Below are 27,786 nucleotides of genomic sequence, written 5' to 3'. Positions count from 1 at the left end.
CTTCTGGGGAGGGGAAGAGCCCTTTTGTGTCTTGTAGGAGGGGGCAGGTCAAGTGTAGCAGTTAAGAGCCTGGCACTGGAAACTTTGGTTTGTCCTTTTGTTGTTTGGATTTTCAACCTGCCATGGTCTCAGCTGTGAAATGGGGATTAAAATGAGGATTAAACGAGTTAATTCTGTGGAAAGTGGAACAACGAATATAGTACTATATACAACTATTGACTTTCATCATTACATGTATTTGCATGTATCACTGAAAATTATTAGTTATGTTTTTATAAAGCCTTAGAAGTATTTCTATAAAACGAATAATTGTCTTATAATCTCTCAGTTTTCTGGCATTTTCTTTCTATAATTAACGTTTTCTTACAGTTAGACACAACTCTAATGCTCCTTCCTCCCTGTCTCCTGTCTTTGCATTTCTCTTCCATGGTTCTGCTCTGCCAGCGCAGGACTCCCTTCAGATCTGGGGTGGCCGGGAAGTGTGAGGGGTCATTCCTATCAGCCCCCAAAGCCTGGTTCTCCAGGTAGCCCCTGACTGCTCCCCAGAGAGTTTATCAGTAGTAGAGGAAATGAAATAATATTTACTATCCCTCAGGCACTTCCCTGCATTGCAGGCACCTGCAAAAGAGAGGAAAGTGCTATCTTCCTCTATTTTATTATGCAATTAGTAAAAGCAAGGGAATGCCTTCTCAAATGAATGCCCAAGAGCATGGATGTTAAATAGAACCACTACCCTCCTTTCTTCATTAAAAAAAAAAATTTTTTTTCAAATATACAAAGGGGTGAGGGAATAATATAATGAGCCCCCATATATCCAACACCCAGATTTAACGATGTGAACTCTGCTATATTCCTTGTTTTATTTTTATTTTTTAGTATTTTTTTTAAAGATTCCATTTATTTGAGAGAGAGAGCAAGGGCGGGGGAGGGATACAGGGTAAGGGAGAAACAGGCTCCCCACTTAGCAGAGAGCCTGACATGGGGGTCGATCCCAGGGCTCCAGGATCATGACCCAAGCCCAAAGGCAGATATTTAACCAACCCCTATTTGCTCCTTGTTTTAAACAAAATTATAGAGCATGACTCTTTTCCCTTCTTTTCTTTTTTAAAAATAGCTTTATTGAGGTATACTTCATATAGCATACAATTCACCCATTTAAAGAGCACAATTTAATGTTTTTAGTATATTTACAGGTATGTCCAACCATTACCATTATCAATTTGAAGACACATCATCACCCCCAAAAAGAAACTAAATTCTCTAGCTGTTAACCCCTCTTCCCACCACTTCCCTAGCCCTAGTCAACTACTAACCTACTTTCCGTCTCTATTATACATTTTGTGTGCCCTAGACATTTCATATAAGTGGAATCATAACATATGACCTTTTGTTACTGGCTGCTTTTTTTTTTTTTTTTAAAGATTTTATTTATTTATTTGACAGACAGAGATCACAAGTAGGCAGAGAGACAGGCAGAGAGGGGGCGGGGAGGCAGGTTCCCCACTGAGCAGAGAGCCCAATTCAGGGCTTGATCCCAGTACCCTGGGATCATGGCCTGAGCCGAAGACAGAGGCTTAACCCACTGAGCCACCCAGGCACCCCACTGGCTACTTTTATTTAACATAATATTTTTAAGGTTTACCGATGTTGTAGCATGAGTCAGTACTTCATGGCTGAATAATATCCCATTGTCTAGATATACCATATTTTATTTATCTATTCATCAGTTGACGGGTATTTGGGTTTTTTTCTACTTTGGGACTACTATGAACAAGGCTGCTACGAACATTGGTCTACAAGGAACATGACATTTTACCCCTAATTTTTTTATGTTTATCTCAAAGAGATAAGGACATTTCCCTACATAACCACACAATAGCATCCAAATTAGCAATCATCTAATAACCCAATTAAAATATAAGTGTCTTTGATTTCCTTAAAATCTTTTATTTGTTCAAATCAGGATCCAGTCAATACAGCACTTGACTATATTAACATTCTGCTATTAAGTCTCTTAAATATTTTTTTTTTAAGATTTTATTTATTTATTTGACAGACAGAGATTACAAGTAGGCAGAGAGGCAGGCAGAGAGAGAGGAGGAAGCAGGCTCCCCGCCGAGCAGAGATCCCGATGTGGGGCTCAATCCCAGGACTCCGGGATCATGACCTGAGCCGAAGGCAGAGGTTTCAACCCACTGAGCCACCCAGGCACCCCTCTTAAATACTTTTAATAGAAGAGTGCTATCCCACCTGTCTTTTCTCCTGTAATTGGCTTGATGAATAGCTACACCCTCCTTTAAATCACGTTCTTGGGGGCACTTGGGTGGCTCAGTGGGTTAAGCCTCTGCCTTCAGCTCTGGCCATGATTCCAGAGTCCTGGGATCAAGCCCCACATCAGGCTCTCTGCTCAGCAGGGAGCCTGTTTCCCTTCCTCTCTCTCTTCCTGCCTCTCTGCCTACTTGTGATCTCTGTCTGTCAAATAAATAAATAAAATCTTAAAAAAAAAAAATCACGTTCTGGTTGGAATACCTGGGTGGCTCAGTCAGTTAGGCATCTGAATCTTGATTTTGGCTCAGGTCATAGTCGCAGGGTCCTGTGATTGAGCCCATGATATCAAGCCTAGAGTCAGGCTTGGTGCTCACTGGGGAGTTTGCTTCAGGATCCTCTCTCTCCCCTTGCCGCTCCTCCCCATGCTCTAGCACACACGCTCTCCCTCTTAAATAAATAAATCTTTAAAAAAAAAAAAAGAAAGAAAGAAAGAAATCAGCTCTGGCAGTCCATAAGAAAACAGAAGACAGGGCTTCCAATAACCTCAATTCTAGTTATGCTCATTCATTGTTTTTGTAGTGAGGTTGAATCTCCATCTTCAAAATAACTGTGACTTTCTTTTTCTATATAGAACTTCTTTTGAGCCCTGTCCTATTCTATTACATAGTGGACTCTTAATCATGACTAGGTGGACTTTCACCTTTCCCCAGGGTGGTGTCCAAGTTCCTGGGGGTTTACCCTGGATTGCCGTGTTTCCATCGCATCCACTGAGACATCCAGGTGGCCTTTTGTCTGCTCAGTGCATGCAGATGAAACCCCACTCAGTCTGGAACATGATGTCCTTAAGTCACCTGCCTCTTTGGGCCTTGTCAATGTATTCTTGAGCACATAAGAAAATTCCTAAGGCTCCAATTTTCAGACAGGTGATTAGGCATTCCATGGGGCCATTTTATGTCTGATTGTCCAGACTTGGGCTGTATAAAATGGCCACCAGCTATAGCTGGCTGCTGAACATGAAACTGAAATATAGCTACTCCAGACTGGGATGTGCTGTGACTATAAATACATACTAGGTTTCAAAGACTTCATAGAAAGAATTCAAAATATCTCATTCACAATTTCTGTATTGATGACATGGGGCAATAATATTTGATATATTAGGTTAGATAAAATATTTTATTAAAACTCATTGCACCAGTTTCTTTAATGTGGCCACTTACTAGGACACTGAAGATTCCATATGTGGCTCAAATTGTATTTCTGTTGGACAGCGTGCTGGTCTAGACTCTCCACATGGCCATTTCTTGCTGCTCTTCTAAAGCCACACTGACAGCTCTGGTGTTTTATTACCTGGACAAGCTCTATTCTGGAATGGGATTGAGCAGAGTGGGATTCACCAGGGATTCACCAGGCCCCTTTCCTTGGAGGGAACTCACACTAGTATCCTTTCTTATCCACCTTCCTTTCTCTTCTCAATCTGACCACATTTAGTCAAGGGTAATACAGCCCTTTAACCACTGTTCCATATGTTATGTACACCCACCTGCACTTTTGAAAGTCAAAAACCAATCATTGGACTCTGATTCTACTGTTTTTCTTACCTGAGAGAGTCTGTGTACAGAACACCCTAGCTGCCACCAGTATGGGGGAAGTATTACAAAGAATAGAACTACTGAGAATGAAAACTGCATCAGTTACTATATCAAATACCGCCCATCATCTGTCATTCTGGAAATGTGCTGTGCAATGATTCTTTATCAAATGCTATCCAAGGATCTGGAAATACCAAGATAAATGAGACCCAGGTCCTACTCTTAGAAAGAATTGAAGAATGTAAATTCATAGGTGCAGTGGAATGGCATTGTGGCTGAAACATTGGTTCAGGACACCATAGGGCACAAGGAAATGGCTAGACTGGCCACTTCTTGTGGTGGGCAGGGCAACCAGGAAATGCAAGTCAAAGCACTATGGAAACCAAACACTTTATTATGGATTGTTCTGGTGCCTCAGGAAAAATCTCTTTCTGAGCGTTGGTTTCCTCAACTGAAAATAATGTGGATGATTTTGAGCTATTCTCTCTACCTCAGAGCACTGTTGCAAAGGGGAAATGTTCAACATATATACCAAACTGTTAACCTGTTTTGGCATTGGTGGTGGGATTATGGGTGTCTATTATTCTGTTCTTAATATTCTGAATTACCCAATTTTATATAATGAACAAGTATTACTTTTATAGTCTATAAAAAAAGAGAACAATTTTATTTTAAATTTTGCCTTTGCTGCCAAACTTCTTGACTTAGTGGTTCCCTCTACTTCCTCCCCATTCACTGAATCCAGCCATTGTAATCTGGCTTCCACCCCCTCATCCAAAGGTCTCCAATGGCCTCCCACTTGTGAAGGCCAATGACCTCTTTTCAACCCTTGTCGACTTGACTTCTCCACATCATTAACACAGCTCCTTAAACTTTCTGAAAAATCATTAAGTTGTGGTGCTAACGGACCTATACTACAGAAAACAAAACCAAAACCAAAACCCTAATGTCTACAGCTGCCACGATCATAATATAAGCATGGCCATTTTGGGGGTATTTCCTGCTAGTCTTTTTACTTAAGTGTATTTTTACATCATTATGGAAAATATGTATATCCAATTTAGAATTCCTCACCTCCTTGAAACTCTCCTTATTTCCACAAGACAATTCTTTCCTGGGTTTTCCACAAATCACTCATCTCTCAAGCTTATACGCTAATGCACTTGTGTGCATAAAAATTTCCTAAAATGTTTGTTAGAATGCAGATCTCTGGACTCCACTCTACCTGCTCATTCATATTCTATTTTATTAGGATTGATTTGGCCCCAAGAGCCTATGTTTTCTGCTTTCTGTAGCATGTGGTTCAAAGACTGCACCAAAAACACTGCACCAGACACACAGCTTCACAGCAAACAGCTAAGTACGTCACCCCAAACCAAAAACAACCTTGCAAACCCAAACCACTGTTTCCTAATCATCAGATTGTCTAGGGCTAGGATTTGAGTAGCTGTGTATTTTTTACATCCTCCTTGTGACTCTGATGAACCATTGCCTTAACCGTAACCACACTATTCTGTTTGCATTTGCGTGAACACACAGCTTACTTTTCAAGTCTCTGAGAACGTTTGACTGTTCCCTTGGCCTGGATTCAGTTCCTTGTCACATTCTTCCCTGAGCCTAGCTCAGAGGTGGTCTCTCCTGTGAAACTGCATGGACGCTTCTCTTCCATCTTCCTTTCCCACTCACAAATTAAAGTTAGTCATTTAATGTCTACATCTTTAGGCTGGGCAATGAGCTACTTGGATGTGAGTTCCTACTTCTGAGGAGCACATTACTCTGAGACTTAATGGCCTGAAAGGATTATGAACATTTATGATCTCACAGTATCTGCAGCTCAGGAACAGAAGCAGCTTAGCTGGGTAGTCGCTCAAGAAGTTGCAGTCAAGGTGAAGGCGATGGCTGCTAGTCATCTGAAGGCTTGATTGGGGCTGTAAAATCTACTTTCCAGATGGCACACTCAAGTGGCTACCAAGTTGGAACTAGCTGTTGGCAGAAGGCCTCAGTTCCCCTCCCCAGGGATCTTCTCAGGGGGTGGCCTGGGCGTCCTCACAACATGGTGGCTGGCTTCCTTCAGAGCAGGTAATCCAAGAGAGAGCAAGGTGAAGCCTGCGATACCTTTTATAACTTAGCCTTAAAGGTCACACACCATCTCATCTGCAGGATTCTTTTAGTCACAAAGGCTAGTCCTGATAATAGTGTGGAAGATTGTGCAAGGATATAAATACCAGGAGGTGAAAATCCTTTGGGGTCATCTTTGAGGCTAACTACCATAGTGAATATCTATTCTTTTTCTCTCTCCTTCACCCCTTTCTCTGTGTGGGAAATGCATTTCATGTTGTACAACTGGAGTTGAACCTTCCTCATCTGGGGGGAGGGAAGCAGCGAACCTAAGCATGGCCTAATTGAATATTCCATTCTCCTGGCCACAGTGGGCAATCAAATGGGCACGCCATCAACTGCAGCCAGTCAGAATCTTCCTTGATTTTTGCCAAATGGATCTGAGAGAGGTCTCTATTCCCCTGCTATTTTGATCCCTAAGAATGACTTAAGTTGAAGCTTCTTAAAGCCATTGGTTCAGGTTATATTGGGGGGAGGGTATCTTTAAGAAAATGAGGCCAGCACAGAAAGAGAGTCAAAGATGAGCAGAGGTGAAAAGAGAAGCTCCCTTGATCCATCCATGCCTAAAATTCATGCTCGGACTTTTCAGTTACAGGAAGCAACACATTTCATTTTTTGTTGAAGCTACTTTAAGTTGGATTCCTACTACCTATAAGCAAAACGAGTCCCAACAAATGAGCAGGATCCATATCTTATTCCTCTTGAGTTTCTAGCATTGGGTTCAATTCCTGGTCTCAATTCAAATGTGATGAATACATTAATTACTTATTATATTTTTATATAAAATTGATCTGGTATATGCAAATATTGGGGATTAAAAAAAAAAGTATTTGGAACTTACCAAGTAACAGTTATAAGAACCCTAAGTCCTAGAACCTTGAAATGTTTGTGGATTTGGCAGCCGCCAGAGCCGTGATGTTAAGTCTGCTGAGCTCACGGTGAACTTCCTGTAGTCCTGTGATGTGGCCAAGTGAGTGGTTTGCCAGGATCATGAGTATACACAGAAATAGGCTGAAAAAAGAGGATAAGAAGAGAGGCACACAATATCCCCTCAAGGACAGGGAAATAGAAAAAGGCCCTGAGTGGCCCTCCAAACACTCACTTCTTTGAGAGGTGGGTAAAATTATGCTGCAGGAATTAAAGCAAGTAAATGGTAAAGGATTTGTAGAATGCCAGCTGTGGGCTGGTGGTTTCTGTCCCCTTGAAGAACTGTCCATGGAGGATCTTGCAAAAGCAAGGCTCAAGATCAGATTTGTAGATGCAGGTCAAGAGTTCGTTAAAAAACTGTGCCGGTGATCAAATTATCCAACTCTTGGGAGCCTGGGTGGCTCAGTAGGTTAAGCATCTGCTTAGGCTCAGGTCGTGATCACAGGATCCTGGGCTCAAGTTCCACATTGGGCTCCCTGCTCAGTGGGGCATGTGCTTCTCCCTCTACCCTTCCCTGCTGCTCGTGATCTCTCTCATACTCTCTCCTTCTTAAATAAATAAATAAAATCTTAAAAAAAAAATTAACCAACTCTTGCCCTGGCTGAGGGATTGAAAGGGACAGAGAAAAATATGCTTTCATGCAGGGATGTTTGCTGTGACTTACATCAATAACCTCACATGTGTGAACAGTTGATCTGGTATGGAATGATATAGAGAAATGGAAAAGGAAGAAGTGAAATGTGGAAGAGAGAAAAACAGCTTGTCTGCTGCCTGCCTTTTTCTTCAAAGTCTTCTAATACTCGGCAGCTTTGTTGCGTCTAGGAGAACTGTTATACACATCATCGACCAAGTGACAGGTCTTTATTTTAATTCATCGCAGAAGCCTTGCTGCCCAAATGATGCCTGACAGAAAGCTCTCTTGTTGGCAAGGGCCTTTTCTCAAGCCAAGGAAAACTGCAGAATTCCTTAGTTTTCCCCTTGGGCCCTTAGAGCAAGTCCAGTTTTCTTTAACTCTATAAACTCCTGTGGCTTCTAGTCACTTAGCGATGGCTGTGTTTCAGGAAGAAGACTCTGGTTTCTCAAACAATGAGAGCCTGGATTCTGGAGTCAGACCACCTGGGTTCAAATCACTGCTTGTCCACTTACTCACATTGTAGGATCTAGGACAAGTTACACTTTGTGCTCCTGTTTCCTGAAACACAGTTAAGTATATGATAATCAGGGGCTCCTGGGTGGCACAGTCCGTTGAGTTTGGCTGACTGGGTTTGGCAGACTGAGTCTGACTCTTGGGTTTGGCTCAGGTCATGATCTCAGGGTTTTGGGATAGAGCCCCGCATCGGGCTCAGCACTTAGCCCCCCCACCCACCCACTTGCTCTCTCTCTCTCTCTCTTTCCCTAAAATAAACAACTCTTTTAAAAAAAAATATGATAATAGTGTTTCTTCATGGAGCTGGGGCAGGTATTAAGTGAATACATGTATATGTTTATGGTAAGAGAGAGTTTCGGACATATAGGAAGCCTTATATACTTCATTTACATTATTATCGTTATGCAGACAAAAACCTCATTTTTCTCTATGAATCTCCCTGAATCTTTGTCATTGTAAGTACATTTTCTTTTTTCTTTTCTTTTTTTTTTTTTTTAAAGATTTATTTATTTATTTGACAGAGAGAAATCACAAGTAGATGGAGAGGCAGGCAGAGAGAGAGGGAAGCAGGCTCCCCGCTGAGCAGAGAGCCCGATGCGGGACTTGATCCCAGGACCCTGAGATCATGACCTGAGCCGAAGGCAGTGGCCACCCAGGCGCCCCCATTTTCTTTTTTCTATTTGGTCCTCTTTTTTTTCTTTGTCATTACATCTCATGGTAATTATTTGTGGACCAAATGTTGGTTCACTGGCTTAAGTCAGTTTGATGGTACACCGTTGTCAGTGTCTTGGTGGGGCCTCTGCCAATTTGCATCCAGAGTCTGGGGCATCTCGCCCTCCATAGGGTCACTGGACAGTGAGGTCCATGAAAGTCAGTGTCTGACCAAATTCCACACCCAAACACTGGCAAACAAACACAAGAGTCCTTGTTAGCTCCCTGAACTCAAGGCTCCCAACCAGAACCTTGTACTGAAATATATGCCTGAACCATGCCACGTTCTCTTAAAGCAGGACCTGGCCACACTTCTCACTGACTCAGGTGACAGAATCCTGCGTGAAGTAGCAGGCACAGGACTAAATGAACACCCAAACTGACAGCCCTGTTCAGGACTCAGCCCAAACTTAACGCCCCTTTCCTTTAAAGGTGAGATTCCTGCTCTCTACACTGCACCGCAAAAACCACGCATTTCACTAATAAAAAGTTCTTTCTAGCGTCTCTTATGCTAAAGAATAAATCCTCTAGTGTAGATTCAGAAATGAATTGTTCAACGAGCTGTAATAGCCCCAGATCCCAAGGCCAAGTTCTGATTAGAGCCCATCAGTGCTCACAAACCACCCCCTGGAGTTTGTATTCCCCATTAGAGCACTTTAAAGTAGTCATTAACAACTCCTAGGGTGAATATTAAAATTAACTTTTAAAGCACTCACATATATCTTGCTGTCTAAACTGAAGTATTTAAATTATGACAATAATCGCCCAATGCCTGTGAAACCTTCAGACCGCGACTTGATATTTTTTAAGTGACAGTCTACCTATTAAGTCTGATTTTTTTTTAAGACATTCGTAGATTCTTCATTAAAGGCAAATAATTAAAATAACACCAGCTGATGAAATACTCTCTTTGCAAGAAATCTTCACAGCTCTTGACTTTTTAATTGCTGAAAAATGTGTTTTCAGACACGTGGGTGGGTTGTAAGTGATTCTACATGTGACTCAGGTTCTTTAGAGCTGATCGTAACCAGAGCTCTTCAATACCAGGATTCTCAGTGGGAAACGGTCCCCAAGGAAATAGATTTTTGATGAAGCTTAAATATCAATATATTGACACAGAAGGTCTTTTAAGCTCTTACTGTCTGTAGAAAACAACTTTCGTAAAAAGCTATGCAGCCAAAACAGTAGAACAGAGTTCAATGCCCTGTTTATTTAGGACACACCTCACTCCCTTGCTTTTGAAATTGAGCTAAAAGTGGGTCACAGTAGGCAAAATATTAAAAGAAAATATAGATATTTATTTTTAGTGTCCTTGATGGTACATAAGTTTGGCTCTAGTTAATTGCACAGAGGGCAGCAGGGGGCATAGCTTTTCTGCAGGATAAGAGAGAGAAGGCAGAAGGCAGGAAAGATTAAGAAGGGCAATTGCCAAGGACAGGGTTTGTCTAGTGCGAAGTGGGTGGTATGAGGCACCTGGCTGGCTCAGTCCCTAGAGCTTACGGTTCTTGATCTTGGGGTTGTGAGTTCCAGCCCCACGTTGGGTGTAGAGATTACTTAAAAATAAATAAATAAATAAATGAAGTAGTTGGTGTATCGGTAAAAACCCAAACCCAAGTTTTTTTGGTTTTATTTCTTGTTATTGTGTTGTCAGGGGGAATGAAGGGACTCTATGCTTATGGAGGCACAACGATTCACTAGGACGTAAGCACGAAGCTGTTTAACCGCTCCCAGCCTCCTCTAGTGGAATCCCTGGGCCGTGGGCTCCTTTCATACCTGACTGACATTCCCTCCCGATTCTGGAACTCCCCAGTCCTATTTCTAATGTTCGGTTCTCCTTATTTCTCCACTTCCATCTCAAGAACAAAACAACACAAAAGTTAAACGTCTATCTAGAGGGAGTGGGGGTGGGGGTGGGAGATGTGTCTGCCTTCACCCACCCATCTTCTTCTTCTGTCCTAGAGATGACCACCCGAGGTTTGGGGGATGGAATGAGAGGCGGGATCTCTTCACTTGCTCCTTGAGGCAGGAGGGCAGGGGGTGCTAGGGCCAAGGTTGCTGCTGCCTTTTTTTTTTTTTTAAAATATTTTATTTATTTATTTGACAGAGATCACAAAGTAGTCAGAGAAGCAGGCAGAGAGAGAGAGAGAAGCAGGCTCCCTGCTGAGCAGAGAGCCCAATGTGGGGCTCGATCCCAGGACTCTGGATCATGACCTGAGCTTAAGGCAGAGGCTTTAACCCACTGAGGCACCCCATGCTGCTGCTTTTCTAATGCTAACAGATTTTCTTCCCCAGCATAGCTGCCCGCCTCACCCTCCCTGGGAGCACATGTCCTACCACATAGTCTCTTGAAGACATGGGGTCTGCCTCAAGCTCAGCCACATTTTCTTTCTCTCAGCTCAGGCCTCCCCTTACCCAAGTGGCCCTCTTCTACAACATTTCTCTTGGATGTGGTACTGGCAAGGTGGCCGGGCTCAGTGACTGGGTCTATTCCACTTAGAGGAAATTCTATCTTTGCTGTGCAAAAGGCGGAAATGCAGTCTGGAGCCTCATGAAGAGTGAAGTAGAGCACTTTGTAGGAAACAAGTGGAACAATAGAAAACCATCTGTCATTAACTCAAAGGAATGCATCATTCCTAGAAGTAATGCAATTCCAGGCTGAGGCGGGGAGTGGAGAGAGCAAACTCCCAACCCATCTCCTAATTCCAGGCAGTAACTTAATGCCCAGTACACAGACAGAGAACACATCAGATGCTCTAATTGGTGAAAGCAGATACTGCATTTGATTTTAGCTACTAGGCAGAGAAGAGATAATGGTTCTACTTAAGCCACACCTTTCCCTTTCACCCTTGAGGTGGAAGCTACTACTTCCAGAGCTCCCCATACCGCTCCAGTGCTCTGAATCTTGCCCTGATATGAATTGTTAAAATGCTCCTGAAGAAAAATATTTCCTACTGGAAATGATCAGTTGTTGTGTGTGTGGTTTTTTTTTTAAGATTTTATTTCTTTATCTGAGAGAGAGAGAGCACATATAAGCAGTGGGGAGGGGCAGAGGCAGAGGAAGAAGGAGACTCCCCGCTGATCAGGAAGCCCGATGCGGGCCTCCATCCCAGGGCCCCAGGGTCATGACCTGAGCCAAAGGCAGAAGCTTAACCAACTGAGCCACCCAGGCGCCATGGAGATGATTAGTTTTGATGTCTCCTTCGTGGGGCCTTATTCAGACCCCTCCTTCCTATACTAACTCATTAAACTTAATTGTTTGGCTCCATCCCCCAGCTCCCATATTTTCTGCACCTCTTTGAGAGGCAGGGACAACTCTGGGTCTCAAGGGAATAGACTATTTTTTTTTTAAATTTTATTTATTTATTTGAGACAGATGGAGTGAGAGAGAGAAGAGAGAGCGAGCCTTCATGCGTATTAGCGGGGGCAACAGCAGAGGGAGAGGGAGAAGCAGATCCCCACTGAGCAGGAGCCCGAAGCGCGGCTCAATCCCAGGACCCTGGGACCATGACCTGAGCCAAAGGCAGACACTTCATGACTGAGCCACCCAGGCACCCCTAGACTATTTTTTTAAAAAAATTTTATTATGGGAAATTTCCAAATTATAGTAATAAAGTTCTACAATGGTTCCATAAAGTGAAATCCTAATAAGGTGTATCTGTTTCATTTGATTGAAACATTTCTTACAGGAGGCAGACTACCTAAGGTTATGCTATGGTAGCAGGCAGCTCCAAAATCAAAGCAGTTTATAGCAACTTAGGGTTATTTCCTGCTCACGTGAATCTCCGTTGTGAATCAGCTTCACGTACCCTTCACTCCTGGCCACGGGCTGAAGAAACAGTCCCTGTTTGGGATACACCCACTTCCTGGCAGATGGAATGAGAAATGGTTAACACACAATGACTTTTAAAATTTCTTTTTTTTTTAAGCTCTTATTTATTAATTTGACAGAGAGACAGTGAGAGAGGGAACACAAGCCAGCAGAGATGGAGAGGAAGAAGGAGGCTTCCTGCTGAGCAGGGAGCCTGATGTGGGGCTCGATCTTAGGACCCTGGGATCTGACCTGAGCCGCAGACAGATGCTCAACGACTGAGCCACCCAGGTGCTTGACTTTTAAAATTTCTGCTCAGAAGTAGCAAATATCACATCTGCTCACATTTCATTGATCAAAGAAAATCATGTGGCCAAAGTTGAGGTCATGTGAAAAAAAGAAGCATAATTCTCCCAAAAAGGAGGGCCGCATGTATTGAGAATAATGCAATCTGTCATACCTTCTTAGTTTCTTTCGATATTAGGTTTCTCTCCTCATCTCCCCCCCACCCGACAATCTACCAGTTGAAGAACTGGGGTAATTTGCGCTGTAGAATTTCCTATATTCTGGATTTTGCTAATTGCATCTCTGTGGTGTACTTGTTTAACACATTCCCCTGTCCTTCTCTTTCTTCTAAATCTGTCATTAAACATATAGGCATGTTCAAATTCAGGTTCAAATTTTTGGCAAGGATACTTCCTAGGCGGTTATGTATGTCATTAGTTGTCTCTTGCTGTGTAACAAATCATCCCCAAATGTGGTGGCTTGAAACAGCAGTCATTATCTACTATCTCGTGGCTTCTATGGGTCAGGGATTCAGACAGGGCACAGGTGGACAGCTTGTTGCCTTATGATTTCTGGGGTCAAGCTGAAAAACTCAGAGGCTAGTCTGAAATCACCAAAGGCTGAATGCCTCGTTCAAGTTGGTTCACTCACTTGTTTAGCAAGTTGGCATTAGTAAGTGGGTTCTTTTTCTATGTGGGCCTGTCTGTAGGGCTCCTTGAGCAACTTCACATCATGGTAGTTGACTTCCTCCACACTGATCAATCCAGAAGAGCAATGTCGAAGTGGCAGTGTCTTTCCTTACCTACCCTGTGGATTCATATGCTGACACTTCAAATGGTCACAAAACCAGCCCTTATTCAGGGTGCGACGTCTATGCAAAGGCATAAATACCAAGAGTGGAGGTTCACTGGGTCGGTCACCTTGGAGGCTGAATGCTCGATGTGTCATGTGGTTTTTGATGTTAAAAAAGATAAATAGGAACATGGGGCACCTGGGTGGCTCAGTGGGTTAAGCCTGATCCCAGGGTCCTGGGATTGAGCCCTGCATCGGGCTCTCTGCTCAGCAGGGAGCCTGCCTCCCCCTCTCTCTCTGACTGCCTCTCTGCCTACTTGTGATCTCTGTCTGTCAAATAAATAAATAAAACCTTTAAAAAAAAAGGTAAATAGGAACAATTGATAGCATGTTATATGGAACAGTGGTTGTCAGCATTTGAGATGGCATGGTCCAGGAGATTTTTCAAGGGATGAAAATAGGTCTAAGTGGAACTACTACATCTTTGTTTTGCCATGTAAAGTCACTCAAAAAGAGTTACCTGTTCATTCTGCCATTATTTTTTCATTTTTTAAAAAAGGTCTTTAAAAATATTTATTTATTTATTTGACAGAGATCGCAACTGGCAGAGAGGCAAGCAGAGATGGGGGGTGGGAAGCAGGCTCCCTGCTGAGCAGAGAGCTTGATGCAGGGCTTGATCCCAGGACCCTGAGATCATGACCTAAGCTGAAGGCAGAGGCTTAAACCACTGAGCCACCCAGGTGCCCCTAAAGGCCTTTTTTCTCTAGAAGTACATTATCGCGGAGTGAAGAATTATCAGCTTTGATGTGGAACAAGGAGAACTGCTCCCCAAATGTACAGTGAAGGTCCACTTTGAAAACAGCTGTAGTCCAGTGGAGGATTCCAGTACCCTACCATCCCGCATTTCCACTCCTGGCTGTACGCCACCGTGAGATTATACATACGCACACCAGGACCACGTGCAAGGGCGGTCGTGCCAGTATGTTCATGACAGCCTCGCACTGGAAACAAACCAACTGCTCTCAACTGTAGCTAGATAGACAAACTGATGTATATGCATACTGTATGTTTCCACTTACATTAAGTCCCCAAACAAGCAATACGAAAGCACAGTGCTTTATAGTGCATATTTATATGAAAAAAGTAATAAAAAGAATTGTGATAAAGATCAAGGGGCGCCTGGATGGCTCAGTTGTTTAAGTGTCTGCCTTTCGCTCAGGTCATCATCCCAGGGTCCTGGGATCTCCCTCTGCTTGCCTCTCCCCCTGCTTATGCTCGCTCACTCTCTCTCCCTCTCTCTGTCAAATAATAAAATCTTTAAAAAAAAAAAAAGGACAAAGTTATGGTTACATTTGTGGGGATTTTGGAGAGACCCAAGTAGACACAGTTGAGGGGCTGGCAATGTTCAATTTACTGACCTCAGTGATGGTTACACAGATAGTGCCTCGATAACTCATTAAGCGGCACATTTTATGTTTTTTTCTGTGCTGTATTTTACTATAAAAAGGGGATTTTAAGAAGGAAAAATTAGTCTTTTTAATTAAAAGTTTTAGCTTTCGGGGAAGCTTTTTTTTATAAAAGACCGTCTGTTCTTTCTCGGCTCGCTCATCCTTCTCCCGCCCCTTTTCTTCGCACAGGGTGTCCGCGGGTCCTCTGTTAGTCCTGGCGCTGGTGGCTTCACACTGGAGACCCTCACTCATCCCTGATTCAGGGAGGCAGGAGGGCTGTGTGGTTGAGCACACGTGCACACACACTCATGAGGCTTCCCTCCCTTGTGCCTCGAGAGAGCATCTTCGCTCCTCTTCCCAGGTGGGCAAGAAGAGGGCACAGGCTCTCCTTAAGAACTCTGAAGTTCCCCCCAAACCACCCCCACAAAACCCCCAGCTTGTTCCCCCCAGGCCTTCTGGGCAGGAATGAGGGCAGACCTGGAGGCTCTCTGACAGGCCTTGTCAATGGGCCCCGCAGGTAGCCCCAGCACCTGGGAGGGCCCTGGACTAAAAGCAATGTGGCACTTAGCGATGTGGTTCTCAGCAGTGGCCCCAAAGAGCCCGTTTTGGTCCCGGGCACTTTACAGCATCCAGTTACAACTGTGGACGGGGCATCTATTATACGCCAGGCATTTCGCCAGCTGCTTACATGGAGCAGTGCTTTATCACTTACAACAGCTTATTTCATTTTCAGAACAATCCTATGAAATAGATGGGCGATATCTACTTTCTTTTACTTTTCAACGAGGCCATCGAGGCTCCTAAGGTTTGAGTATTTTATCTAAAGTCACTGTAAAGGGCTGGCCATACCTCTGAATACCTACCATACCCGAAGACTCTTGGCAGAAAATGACCCCGTGGGGTTCCTCAGGCGGGAGTGTTTGATGTTATCTCCCCACCCACCGCCACTCCCAGCCCACAGTTGATCTTGCCAGAAGATGCCACCTGACTCAAGGGCAGCCAAGCTATAGGGCAGAGGTAGATGGAGCGGCGGCAGGAACGAGCTGCCCAGACGGGAATGATGATGATTATAGGGAGAATTAGATTATCTCGGGAGCGTTTGGTGAAAACTACAGGGAAATTGTTGTTACAAGAGGAAAAGCTACAAGACGCCAGAGATGAGCCAGTTGTGCACAGGCGCCATAAGGAGGGAGAGCGAGTCTAGGGAGTAGGGTCAGAGTCAGCTTGACCGTGAACAGAAAATATGTATCTGTTGACACCAACAGAAGGTGAGTTACTTGAATGACGCTGGCAGGAGCACTGGAAGCAAAGATTTCATGGGGACCAGGTTTCCATAATGATGGGGGAGCAGCACTCCTGTCGCTGTGTGGGCTCAGGGCAGCCTCTATCTCTGGTGGCCCCTGTTGGGCTGGTGGCCCCCACCCCTCGGTGCTCTGTGTGGCAGGAAACCCCTCCCCATCCCAGCCCGGCTAGGCTTCTAGGGGCTCTGGCCCATGTGGGACTGTGAGGGGCCGGTGCAGCCCCTACCCTGCTTCCCCGGGCGGGCAGGAGGCCACTCTCAGTGGCTCTGGGGCCAGCAGCAGCCCTCCCAGCAACCAGAGATGGGCTGCCAGAGGAAATACTCCCCCTTTGGCTTCAACATTGTCTTTTGGGTGCTGGCTCCAGGGCCTGGGGTGAGAAGGGCGTTCTCTCCAGCCGCTAGGTGCTGGAAGGTCCGGGAGGCCTCCACCCCGCGGGGCAGCTCTAGGATCAGAGGCACCATGTTGGTACTAGGCTTTGCCTGCTGCATCCAGGCTCTCTGGGATCACCTTTCTGCTCAAGTTTTTCTCCGTGTTCTTGGGTCTCATCGTCTTCCCGGAGCTGGCATCAGGGATCTTGGCCTTTGTGTTTGAGAACATAATTTGAGACCTGCTCAGTTTCTTCCTCAACAAAAATGTCAAGGCCTTTCGGGACAACATTGAGTTCCAGAACCTTATTGACTTTGCTCGGGAATAGCCATCTTGCTATGGAGCCAGGGGGCCTAATGACTGGAACCTCAATATTTATTTCAACTGCACTGACTTGAACTCTAGCTGGGAGCACTGCACGGTGTCCTCCTGCTGCATCAGAGACCCTGCAGAGATGTCCTCAGCACCCAATGTGGCTCAGACTCCAGGCTCAAACTGGAGCTGGAGCAGCAGAGCTCCATCCACACCAAAGGCTGCTACGTGGACCAGTTCGACAAGTGGCTGCAGGACAACCTGAATGCTGTGGCTGGAGTCTTTGCGGCCATCACCCTCCTCCAGATCTTTGGTATCTCTTTGGCCCAGAGCCTTGTGAATGATATCAAAGCAGTGAAGGCCAACTGGTGAAGCTGCCACAGTGGCCATGACTACCTGCCTACCCAGTGACCACCCCCCCAACCCCCCTACCATGCCACTGTGCCCATGATGGGCAAGGACACAGGTGTTTCTGCTAGGACCTGAGCTCCATATAGGGTAGTGTAGGTGTGCAATGTGCCCATGGGGACAGCTGTGTGCCTCTGCCTGGGCTGCCTATTATGGAGCCGTGTGCATGGTGGGTGAGTGTGTCTATGTGAGCCACCATCTCGGCTGTAATCAGGTGGCGGGTTTTCCAGGGCCTAGGAATGGCACAGCTAAGAGAGTGTGGGCAAGATCGGGTAGGGGTCTGCCTTGTCCCCTCCCAAGCTAGGACACAATTCTCTGTGCATGGCTATATGGGGCAGAGTTGGGGCTGCTGTTGCCTGGGACACAGCCTCGGGCAGCTTTAGAGCTGTCTTCACTACCAGCTGTGTCTTTGACCCTGCCATGAGCACACTTCGGCCTCAATACCTCAGACTCTAAAGAAAGAATTTTTTCTTCCTTGCTTGCCTCTCAGAGATGACTACAAACTACTCAAATAAACAAAATCCTAAAAACCAAACCAAACAAACAAACAAAAAAGTTTGGGGCAGATAATCAAGCTAAGAGGATGATGATCAAGAAAGCCCGAGCCTATAGGCAATTAATAATATATCTTACTGGATGACAAGATGAAAACCTTCTTTCCAAAGTACTGGTGGAAAAGTAACAGAGAGAAAATAAGAAAGTTAGAGGATCAATCTAGGAATCTATCATCTGATTAACAGGAAAGAGGGATTTTAAAAAAGAGTGAACAGAAAAAAATGGAGTAGAGGAAATTAGCAAAGAAATAATGGATGAGCATCCCTCCAACTGGATGATGTCAATCTTCAGAGGCTAAGGTCCCATTGAGTGCTCAGTGAAACAAATGAGACAAACAACAGACAAAAAGCCAGAGCATGTCTGGACATAGGCCAAGAACATCAAGGAAAAAGAGAAGAGTCTAAAAGCTTTAAGAAAGAAAAAAAAAGGTGACCCATAAAGGGATAGGTAGGAGATAACACTAGACATCTTAATAGCAACACTGGATGCCAGAAGACAATTCTGGGGGGGGGGGGTTATCAATTAATACCCAGCTAAACTGTCAATCAAGCTTGAAGGAAGAATAAAAGTATTTTTAGTCATACAAGGCCTTGGAAGATTTACCTTCCCCTCTCTCAGGAAGCCATCAATGGTTGGGCTCCAGCAAAATGATTGTGTAAACCATGAAAAAAGATAGCATGGAACAAAGGAAACAAAAGTCACAGGGGTGGGGCGCCTGGGTGGCTCAGTGGGTTAGGCCGCTGCCTTCAGCTCGGGTCGTGGTCTCGGAGTCCTGGGATCGAGCCCCGCGTCAGGCTCTCTGCTCAGCGGGGAGCCTGCTTGCTCCTCTCTCTCTGCCTGCCTCTCTGCCTGCTTGTGATCTCTGTCAAATAAATAAATAAAATCTTAAAAAAAAAAAAAAGTCACAGGGGTACCTCTGTGACTCACTGAGTTGAACATCTAACTTCGGCTCAGGTCGTGATCTCAAAGAGATAAGAGATAAGAGCCCCACGTCGTCGGGCTCTGTGCCAAGCCAGGAGTCTGCTTCTGCCTCTGCCCCTACCCCCGCCCCATTTGTGTACATTCTCTCTCTATCCCAGATAAATAAATAAAATCTTAATAAAAATGGAAAGGGGGGGCCCCAAAGAAAAACCTCAGGCATGCAAGAGACCTAGAAAGAAATCATTCCACAGGGAAGCAGGAGGATAGCAGTCTTAGAGAGGATGGTCTCTAAGAAAATGATGATTAATACACTTGAGAGTTTGGCAGAATTTATAGCTTTATAAATTCTCATTGATCTATTCCTATGTACTTCATTATTTTAATTACTATACTCATATTATGCTTTGATATCTAAAAACACAAGAACATCCTCATTTTTCCTTTTCAAAAGTTGCTCTTTTGGATAAGCTTAACATTTAAATTGCAAAACAAAATACACTCTCGAGTCCATGAAAAATATTATTGGGATTTTTATTCTAAGTTTTTTATGGCAGTAGTAGGGTTAATATTGAGCCAATAGGTACTGCTTGGTTCTTCTAATTGTTTTTAATTAGCAGTCACTTTGATTACCTGACATCTGGGACATGCCAATTTTAAATATTTTAAAATTCCTGTGGCAGAGATGTTAGCTGGGCATATACTTGCCAACCTTACTATATTTCCCAGTATCCTCTGCAGTTCTCTTCAGTGAAATGCCAGGGGAAGCAATGAATGTCACATCTAGGCCAGGCCAATAAAAATTTCTAGACTTATCCCTTTATGTTCTCCCCTCCCTCCTCATTTCTTAGAATGATGATGGCGACAACCAAAGTCACCTTGGAATATCACAAAAAATGGCAGACACACTATAATCATGTATCCTTGGAGAACCATGTAGATAAGAGCCATGTGGGCAAAAACCTCCCATCACTCCAGTCCTACCACTACCAACAGAAAAATCTGCTTTGAACGATTACAGTAGAGAGAAGTGAACTTACTATCTTGAAACCATGGACAGTTTTTAGCTCTATTTAGCCTACCCTAACTAATATAATGACTAAACAAATGTTATACTTTTTTAGAGAGCAATTGGATGGTACTTATCAAAATTGTAAAAGCAGAAATATTCTGATACAGCAATTTCATTTATAAGAATATCTCATACAGAAATACTTAAATAAGCAGGAAAGGTTTTATGTACCAGGATGTCCACTGCAAAATTATTCACAGTAACAAAAAACTGAAGACAACCCAGAGGTACATCTTTAGGGAAATGCTTAAATAAATGATATAAATAGCCAATGAAATGCTATGCAGCTCTTTAAAAGATGAAACTCTGTGGCATGAGGATAAATGATGTCTTTTATAAATTAATGAATAAAAATTTGTAAATAATATTCATAGCATTTTCTGGGTTTTGTAAAACAACTATAAATACATAATCTAATATAATAGAATCATAATCTAACATATATCTTATATATAAAAATTCATGTGTACATTATATATACTTATACATACATAGAAAATCATCTAGAAAGTTATAGACCAATATATTAGTAGTGATTACCTTTAAAGATTAAGAGCACTGTGGTAGTTTTAAACTATGTCCACAAGTACTTCCGTATTCCTCTTTGCAAATGTGGGGCCCAATTTCTATCCCCTTGAGTGTGGCTGGAATGTGTGTGTGTGTGTGATTCCAGAGATGAGGTTATAAAAGACATTTGGATGCCTCCTTACTCTGCCTTTTGGACCATTCACCCTTGACACAGCTAGCTCTTACCTTGTGGAAACTAGAAGCTTGAAGGTGAGGTCCACATGTTAAAGAACTGAGGCCTGCCAACAAGCAGCCCTAACTAGTCAGTTGTGTGAGTAGATCCTACCTTGGTAGTGGACTCTTCAACCCCAGTCAAGCCTTCAGATGACTACCATTCCTGTTGGCATCCTCACAGCAATTTGTGAGAAAAGAACCACCCAGATGGTTCTGAGCCAAGAACCACCCAGCTGAGCCATTCTGGATTTCTGATCCACAGAAACTGGTACATTAATAGATGTACTTTAGTACATCTATAGTGCTTTAGGCCTTTAAGTTTTGGGGGCAATTTGTTATGCAATAGTAGATAACTAAAATGAGTATGAAGAGAAAGGTAAGGGAGAGCACTACTTAAAAATTTTTCTCTATTCTTCTTCATTGTTTACATTTTTACAGTTAACATTTATAATTTTAAAGATTTTTAATTATTTATTTATTTGACAGAAAGATATCATAAGGAGGCAGAGAGGCAGGCAGAGAGAGAGAGAGAGGGAAGCAGGCTCCCTGCCGAACAGAAAGCCCGATGCGGGGCTTGGTCCCAGGACCCCGAAATCATGACCTGAGCCGAAGGCAGAGGCTCAACCCACTGAGCCACCCAGGTTCCCCAACATCTGTAATTTTCTTTTTAAAGATTTTCTTTATTTATTTGAGAGAGAGAATGAGAGAGAGCATGAAAGGGGAGAAGGTCAGAGGGAGAAACAGACTCCCCATGGAGCTGGGAGCCTGACGTGGGGTCGATCCCAGGCCTTCGGGATCTTGACCTGAGCTGAAGGCAGTCGCTCAACCAACTGAGCCACCCAGGCACCCAACATTTGTAATTTTTAAATTTAAAAAAAAAAAATTTAAGTTGAAGAAGGCAAACTCTAAGGAAAAGTAGTAGCTCATCATTTGTGGGACCTATAAAGAATCATACATATTTCAAAAGTTGTCTAAGAAACTCTTCCAATGACTAGCAGAAGTGACTGCATGTATAGAAAAACAGGCCAAAAATATATTAAAAATATCTGCTCATAGTGATATAAAATAAAAGACTTTGCCAGTCGTCAATCATTATTATGTTTTTCTGCCTGAATATTACCCAGTCATCCCTAACTTGCAAAGGAGAAAACCACAGAAAGGCATTTATCTGTGTTGTACAAATGTTTGTGTTTGTGTTAACAAAGGACAAAGAGCCCCTTTCTGATTTTTTTCCTTCGAGAACCAGTACTTAAACTTGCAGTTTTGATTAATGGTAATGCCCCTAGTTAAGACACCAGCTGAAGAAGTTAAGTAAGTATTTAACATCTGCTTCTTTCTCAACACTCCATAGCCTTCCTGGGTTGTACCCATTTGAACTTCAGTATTTTATTTTTTGTTTATGTTATGTTTTTTGTTTATGTTATGTTTTGTCTTTTGTTTATGTTATTTCTTGTGTTCTACCCAATTATTGTATCTCTGTACTCCTTGGACAAACCCAACAAATCAGTCCAGCCAGGTTGCAAAGCAAGGACTTCTTAAACAAAACAAAACAATGACTTAATGACTTCCCCTGGTCATAGTTACATTTAATTCCTGTTGAGCTAATGGAACCAGGGGACTGATGTCTGTATCCTGCAGCAAATATTCCCATCATTTCTTCCTCTCCACTTAAAAACATTCTTTAGCTCTTACTAAAGTTAAGGGTCCCAGAGTTCTTTATCGAGTAAGCATCAGATGTACTGTTACAGGGACTTTATTCATGTACCAGATTTTTTAAAAAGTGAATATTCATCTTTCCTCTCGTATAAACTAAACATCTGCAATTTTCCATGTGTAATGACACCATCAAGGGAGCAAGGAGTGTAAGAGAAGAAGGGGAAAAGTCATTAAAAAGAGAATGTTGGGCTGGCCATTTCAAAGGAATCTAGACCTAGCCTGACTATCTGAAGTTAAAGTAATTGTTCAACTTGAATTACATCATCAACCCAAGTTGGAGTGCTCAGCACATTTCAATCAGCTGGCTATTCCAGCTAACCACCCAAGTCGTATAAAAACTGCTCTCAACCTGTTCTCATTCATTTTTAGTATCCAGGCTTAATTGGCATTCAGACAGGAACTCGACACCTATTCGACACACTTAAAATATGTTAGTAAAATAACCATCCCCATATCCTTTGCTAGTCCCCTTTGCTAACATAGTCAAAGCATCCACTATGAGTTTCCCGGAAGATAGTGGAGATCTATACTGTTTTGACTACAGAAAGCAGGTCTTTTAGGGTACTGACTGTGTTATGGTCTCATTTGGATTGTGGTGGGTAAATAAGAGTGAGATAAAGTCCGAATAAACTGGCTCTCAAATCCCCATGCTTGCATGGATTTATCTGGTCCTTTGATGTCTTTTTTGTTTCTCTGTTGGAATGTTTCAAATATGCACTTAAGTCACCCATAGAAAAGGCTGGTAATGTAAATGGACATGTGTTTAGAATGGGCTGTCATCTTAACCTTCCCAGAGATGCAAAACCCATAAGGCACAAAGGGTCAATTGGAATTACCTCTTCTGTTTCTTCTTTTAAATATGAGAGGTTGCAGAGTTCAGAATGCCCTTTCCTTCTCGTCTCTCTATTTATTCAGGTGACTTAAATTTTGGCTGTTCTAAGGAGGGGTTGACCCTCAACTTTAGGACATTCTTCTTAAAATTGAGTTTTAACTTTCATGCCTTACTGATTATTTTAAGAGTACTATTTGAGTCTTTGATACGCTATCTTCACAGTGTTTCCCATTTAAAAAAAATCTATTAGGATATAGGTTAAAAAAAATTTTTAAGCAGAAAAGTAACACTAAAGAAAAATTAAAAAACAGAGGGAAAAATCATCCATAATCTATGACTCAAATACAAGTGCTGCTAAAATAGACCCACAGAGAGGCGAGGTGGGATAGTGACTCAGCCAAGCACATCCATGGTGTATTGAAACTGGTACATACTGGCTACTTAACAGCCCTAGAGCCAAAAGGCTGCATACGTGTACAGACCGCTTTTTACAGATCATGTTTTATCATGAGTCTTTTTGAGTAAGGTCTTCCTAACAAGGAATTCTATTCCTTCATGTTTGTAATTTTTTTTAGAATATACTTTGAAAAGTCAAAATCGAGCTCTGTTACATCAACAGCTTCAATCTGGGTAGAATACTTAAGGTCTTACAGTTAGCTGTGCAGTAGAAATGAGACACAATGTAAAAATTATTTTAAAAGCTTAAAGGATCATCCTCCTTTTGCTGACAATTACATCCCTCGAAGAAGCAGGTCAGGGCTACGCAACCATCCTCTACCTGAGACGTCTAGGTTAGATCAGCTTCTCTGGCAGTGCTTGAGTGCAGAGCTCACTTCAAAATGTGAATCCCTCCCCAAATCAGTATATTTGGAGCAGTAACAAAAATGTGTCTATAATGCTTTAAACAAACTTAACAAAATTACCTGTACTCTCTAGGGATTAAAGGTGAGATTTCTGTAGTAGCAAATAGAGCTCTTGAAAACAACTGGGTTGGGGTGCCTGGATGGCTCAGTGGGTTAAGCCTCTGCTTTCAGCTCAGATCGTGTTCTTAGGGTCCTGGGATCAAACCCCGCATTGGGCTCTCTGCTCAGCGGGGAGCCTGCTTCCCCTTCTCCCCACCGTCTGCCTCTCTGCCTACTTGTGATCTGTCTGTCAAATAAATAAATAAAATCTTAAGAAAAAAGAAAACAATTGGGTATCACCCTGGGTACTAGAAGGCATTCTGAAGTGATCATGTGAAGGATCATTTTTGAGAACCAGAAATAGCATAATGCTGCCTCTCAGTTTTGTGGCAATGTCTGTATGATCAACTTGGCATTCCTAGTATCTCCTTCTCCATAATCTCATTTTAGTCGATGTTGCTTCTGGTTGTGTCAGGTTTAGTTTCAAGTGAAGTTAGTTCAGTTGGTCACCTCATTGTACTAATGAGGCCTCAGAAGTTTGCACCATTTGGTTTTGTGGAGAGAATTCTCTCTTAACAATAAACCTTTTCTTCACTCTCTGTTCCCCTATCCCACCCGACCCCCCAAGGCTGGGAGGTTGTAAGCCACTGAGCATGTGATACCGGGAGGCTTAGGGAAATAATGGAAAAAGCCCTGACTTTGGAATCAGATGAAACTGAAATCAAGTGTACACGTTAGATGGGATTCTTGGATAAATTACTTGACCTGTCTAAGCCCCGGACTTCTCATCTGAAAATTAAAGCTAAACAATATCAAGGTTTGTTATGAGAATTAGATAACATGAGTGATATGACTCACAGCTATAGGTAGGTGGTCCTCTCCGTAATGCGAACTCTCTCCTGTTACTAGCGCTGCCCCCCTCCCCCGCCACCCCGCTTCCAGCATGTGGTAGGGCTGAACTTCATGGTCCACTTTTGACTGTATGGGGCCCCAAAACTGGGTCTAGCTAATGAATTGTGAGCAAAAATGATGCATATTTGAAAGTGCCCGTGCAGTCTCCTTTTGACATGGTGATAGGCAACATTCAAGATGGTGGCAGTTCTCTCAGCTTGGGCTCAATGGCTATCATGAGGAGAAGGTCCCTGCTGACCCATTAAGGGTGAATAGAATAAACAAGAAACAAATTTTGGCATTTTTCAGCCAGTGAGATTTGGTGTTACTATTACAGGATAACCCAACCTATCCTATTGCTCTCCTCTATTTGAACAACAAAGTTTAAAAATAGAGAGAAGGAAAAAAGAAAAAAAACAAGGAGAAAAGAGGAGCACAATGTAATTAGTGGATTGTGGAGACATCTGGCAGATTTTCTGATTTCTCCCTGGTGTTATGGTAAAGTTGTATTTCCCAGACTGAATCTAGAAACAGCTTTTCTGGTGGTAGAGACAGATCCATGTTTCAGCCCAAGTAGGGGAGAGATATGAGGGCAAACTATATACATGGTCATAATGGACACTTGGGGAAATCTTGAGACATCTCCTAGGGCTTTTATGTATTTCAGATTTCCTCTCAGCTAAATCAACAATAGTGTACTCTCCCTACCTCTACTAGCAGTCTTACTTAGAAAGCATTGTTGAGTTCCAAAGAAACGAATGTGCTCTATTTTTAAATAAAAGTACAGACCATATCTCTTGGAAAGGAATATTTCTTTTCACCAAATAAAATGTTAATTTTGAGAAAAAAAAATGTTAGAGTATTTAAATGTCCTATTCCCTTCCTCTTCATTCAATTACTAGATTTATCAATAAAATCATTTCCTCAGAGAGCTAGTTGAATATGACCTAGTAGCAATAAAAAAATGCAGTAGGAGGGCAAATTTTATTTTAACAAACGTTATTACAGCCAGTGTCTCTGAATAATGAGAATGTTTTCCAGCCCAAGTTGATAATGGAGGATTTTATGTGTTATTTACTGTTAACTGAATTCCACAATAATAATGGTGAGCCTCTCTTAGTGCTTAGTGTTATGACAGCTGATTCATAACTGGGATACTTTATAGAAAAATAAAAGGTAACCTTTAGTCAGGTATTACTGCTGGCAGGCAGTCTGCTGAGTGTTTGGAACAGGATTGCAGTCGGCTTCGTAGGACAGACTCCAACCACAGTGGCTTAGCCAAACAGAGTTCATTTTTCCATGTACATGAAGTTCGGAAGTAGGTTGTTCACTTTTGGCCTGGCTGCTTGAGAATATCTTCAAGGACCCAGAGTCTTCCTAGCTTCCTGATCTAACATTCTTAGCTTTTGTCCTTTTGGTTACAAGATGGCTACTCTTCTTCTAGGTGTGCTTATGTTAATACAGAATGAAAAAAGACCAAAAAACAAAATACACATCCTGGCTGGCTCTGTCCCCCACTTTTCTTAAAAAAAAAAAAAAAAAAAAAACGAAAGAAAAATCAGGAACTATTGCTTTTCTGGAAACCCTTCTCTATAGAACAGAAACATATGGTCACTATAGTTGTAAGGGAGTCTGTGGAGGGAGTATTTTAGCTGGGCATATTGCTACCCCAAATGAAATCATGTTTCTTTTAATAATAAAAAAAAAAAGAGAGAGAGAGAGAGAGAGAAAGGTAGAATGGATCTTGGATAAACAGCTAGCAATATCCTCCATTAAGCCTCAAGGGCATTATCCCAGATTCTTCAACAAAACTACAAAGCAGCTACTATTATTTGCCCATTTTATAGATTAGGAAGTCGAGGAACTGAGGGCTGAAATCGCTTACCAAGGGTTACACAAAGGTGGTCGGTGGCAGCGGTGGGCAGAGCTAGGCACCCTGTGGAAGACGCTTCTCAAAACTCATAAAGGTAAAAATGGCAAGCTCGTGGGCTCTGGAGCTTGGTTGTCCTGGGAGTCCTCCCGCTGCTTAATCAATCACACAGCAAGGCAGCTGGGGGCATGGCCAAGGTCTCTTGGGCTGATTGCCAGCAGGTCCCCATGGGAGGCAGTTATGCTGTCATACTTTCCCTGATGTAACCACCTACTCTCAGACTCCAAATGGTCTTGAGGCAGCTGTGACAAGCATCAGTATGAGCCTGCTAATGAGGGAGAGTTCATGAGTGCAAAAAACTTCTTGGCACCTCATGATTCTGGGAAGCAACATGAGTTGGGGGAGGGTGATTTCCAAGGTGTGGCCTTCTGCCCTCTGTCTTGAGGGAGCTTTGTTTTAGGAATGGTGTGGGCACTTGGGGCTCGGGGAGAGAACAAATCATCTTGAAGCAACAAATATTGACAAAAATTTAAATAGTCATTAAAATGCAGGTGGGGGTGGGGGGAGCGGTTTGTACTGCCCTGTTATCTTTATTCATTGCTTTAGTTAACTTTAACAGCTCCTGGCCTGTGGTAAAATACATGAAGTAGTATAACAAGAAAAAAGGCTCAGCTCAGGGCAGGAAAGCGCAGGCACTGGGAGCTAGCCAGTGTTCTCAGGTTGTAAAATAAAATCTCTAGACCAATCGGACACTGGCCTCGGGCCATGGCAGTGATTAATGCCAGAGTTGTAAAAAGTGCTATGGT

At 42.9% G+C, this 27,786-nt stretch overlaps 1 non-coding gene and 1 pseudogene across 1 annotated transcript; one reads left to right on the top strand and one right to left on the bottom strand.

Moving 5' to 3' along the window:
* Window positions 1–11,380: 11,380 nt before the first annotated feature.
* On the bottom strand, window positions 11,381–11,572 carry LOC123388021. The gene has a single exon (XR_006602563.1). It is a non-coding gene; the product is annotated as a U2 spliceosomal RNA (small nuclear RNA).
* A 3,960-nt stretch (window positions 11,573–15,532) lies between these two features.
* LOC101689180 lies at window positions 15,533–18,744 on the top strand (annotated as a pseudogene).
* The last annotated feature ends 9,042 nt before the right edge of the window (window positions 18,745–27,786 follow it).

This window comes from Mustela putorius, unplaced genomic scaffold, assembly GCF_011764305.1.
Source record: "Mustela putorius furo isolate JIRA1106 unplaced genomic scaffold, ASM1176430v1.1 tig00003869_pilon_pilon_pilon, whole genome shotgun sequence".
Classification (NCBI taxonomy): domain Eukaryota; kingdom Metazoa; phylum Chordata; class Mammalia; order Carnivora; family Mustelidae; genus Mustela; species Mustela putorius.
This window is presented reverse-complemented; position numbering and strand designations above follow the sequence as displayed.